This window comes from Hydra viridissima, unplaced genomic scaffold (assembly GCF_058129835.1).
Source record: "Hydra viridissima isolate aposymbiotic clone 2 unplaced genomic scaffold, HvirCarnegie_v1 scaffold_12, whole genome shotgun sequence".
NCBI classification, from domain to species: domain Eukaryota; kingdom Metazoa; phylum Cnidaria; class Hydrozoa; order Anthoathecata; family Hydridae; genus Hydra; species Hydra viridissima.
The window spans coordinates 13216673-13219426 of record NW_028324311.1 but is presented as its reverse complement, the minus strand read 5'-3'; the positions used below and the strand labels follow the sequence as shown (position 1 = coordinate 13219426).

At 34.8% G+C, this 2754-nt stretch overlaps 1 pseudogene; it reads right to left on the bottom strand.

Moving 5' to 3' along the window:
* Nucleotides 1-221: 221 nt before the first annotated feature.
* On the bottom strand, nucleotides 222-2368 carry LOC149881360 (uncharacterized; annotated as a pseudogene).
* Nucleotides 2369-2754: the final 386 nt, after the last annotated feature.

The following is a 2754-nucleotide window of genomic DNA, read 5'->3' as shown; positions in this document are numbered from 1 at the left end:
CTGAGATTTCTGATACTTTTTGATAAAAAACTCTGCAGATAAACGCAATTCGTCAACTTACTCCTGCTGACAACTAGTCCCGGTCTCCCCTATCATTATTTCAAGTAATAATGTAATACATAAATTTCAAGAAAATATTTAAACAATTTTTTAACTTAGTAACCATAGTAACCACCTTAGTAATATCTAAATAAGGATACAAATAGTCATAAAATAGTCATTCAATGATTCAATTGAGTTATAGTAAGATTTTTCTTTCGAAATTGAAAGAAAATATTTGGTTGAATTATAATTACAAGTTTTTGTTCAGTTTCATAAAAATTCTCATCTCTAATGATTTTTTTCATTCGATTGCGGCGACCAACAGTTAAAATTCCACAAAGTGAAAATATCCTTTCTACAAACGCCTGTGATGCTGGGGCGGACAGTAAATCTTCAGCCAAAATTGCAATCTTGCTATACTTGCTTTTGTTTTGTTTCCAAAAGAGCAGGCCGTTACTTGGCAGCGCTTCATCACCGCTTATGTCTACCAAATACCTTGACAGCTGACTTGCAACAGTGAGGTTGTCTTGGTTATAAATTTTTCCTTCTTTTGTAAAGATTTTATTTGACAAGAACTTAAAGCGCTTTATGGCAGCAAATTCACATTCAGATCCATTTGACTCAGCAGCAGCTTGTAATTCTTGTTCTACTCCACAAACTTTTATTATATACATCTTTGCTGCATGGAGCAAGGTTCCCATTTCCGGTGTGAGGATAAAGACAGCAACGGTTGGATCTAACAAACATGCAGCAGACGGAAGAGGATTAAACGTATCTGAGTCCGGCTGCAGAATCGATTGAAACCGTTGACGTAGATCTCCAAGAAGATTCGCTGTCAAAGACTTGTTGGTAGGATATTCTTGTAAATGGCATTCCAAATTGAGTATAGATGGTAGAACCTGTGAAAAACCCTTGTACTGCAAAGGGTTCCAAAAGTGAAGAAATGTTTTGAAGACGAACCCATTTATTTGCTTTGAATGTATCGATTCCTAAATTTAAGTAAACTATCTGTAATTAAAGTTTACATATAACAATTGTAATAACTAATAATTATCATTGATATACGTCTCTTTTTTCCATACTGTTGTAATGTAATTTAAAAGGCAGGGTAAAGTATTTCCGTGTTATAAGTAAACCTAATTTAAAGGCTATATACCCTGTCTTTTTTAATGATAATGACTAATGAACTTCTTACAATTTATTACCATTTTCGTTTTTTTAGTTTAAATAAGGTAAGACGCAATTTCGTAGATTTAATAAAAATCCGAAAATAATTTATACACACTAATAACATAAATAATAAAATAATATGTACCAATTTCTGTAAGAACTTCATTTACCGATGTCTTTATTTTCAACAGCCGGTCAATCATCTGATATGTACTGTTCCATCTTGAGGTGCAGTCAGTTATCACAGACTTCCCACACTTGTCAATAAGTTTCTCAATTGCCACACTTGATTTCCTAATTCTTGATACAACTTGTCTCGTTTCTAAGATGGTTGCACTATAATGTTCAGAAACTGATTTTATGAGAAGCTGGGGTGTGTGAGCCATACAGGGCATTCGACGATATGGAATATGATCTGGCAGAAAAAAATCAATTTGTTCTCACTGAGACTGGATCTCTTCCTCATCAGTTTCATGTTCAGACTCGTCAGATTCAAACTCATAAGATTCAGATTCGTCAGATTTCTTAGCTGCATGCACTTCCTGTAAGAGCCTGATGGCTTTAATTATATTAGACCCGATGTCTGAAACAATCAACATAACTTGATTTTCTCTAATACCCCACTGGTCAAGACATTTCTTTAAACATTCGGCAAGCATCTCACCCGTGTGGGGATGTTGGAGTTCCATCAAATTTAGGAAAGCATGTCGTGCTTTATCAATGGTGGTGTCATAGAAACAAGCAGATATTCGAAGGAACGATGCTGTGAGACCCTTCTTCGTCCAACCATCAAAACAAATTGTTACTTTGCGTGTACGATTCATCAAGTCTTTCAGTTGTGCAGATTGTACAAGAAAACGCTCGTTTATCCGCTTGTTCAGTGTTGCAAACCCTGCAATATAAGATTTAAATCAGTTAAAATTTAATCCACATCAGTTTGTGTTTTTAGTTACTATAGTGTTACATTAATCATACTATAATTACAAGCAAACATTTAAAAATTGTTTAGCATTGAATGAACTTAAAACAATAATTTAAAAATTTAGTTGTGTTAATTATAACCTGGCAATTTCAATTTTGGGTCAAGCGTTTTTATCATCTTTCGAAACGACGGCTGATCTAGCAATATCATTGGATAGCTGGTATTAACAATCATCTCAATCACGCTATCCTGACGCAATTGATATTCACTTGATTCCGTTTGCCACGCGGTGATTCGGTGTTAAAAGCACTATCTTATTGTCTGAGTTTTTGTCTTTCCACTATTTCGGGAAGATGTAGAATTGCTGTCATCAATTTTACGTTTCAAAAATATTTTTTCTGCATTTCGTTTTTTCTTTTCATCCGTGTAACATATGTGCGTGTCTTTATGTATTCTCTGAATGTGCGCCACCAAGTTACTGGAATTTTTTCTGGCAAGAGATGCGCCACACGCTCTCATTATTTATGTCGTGTACTAGACACGTGGATTTGTCATTTTTTCCATCGTAAATGAAGAATTTCCATACAGGACTGTCACGCTTCCTACCAGCCAACAACCTT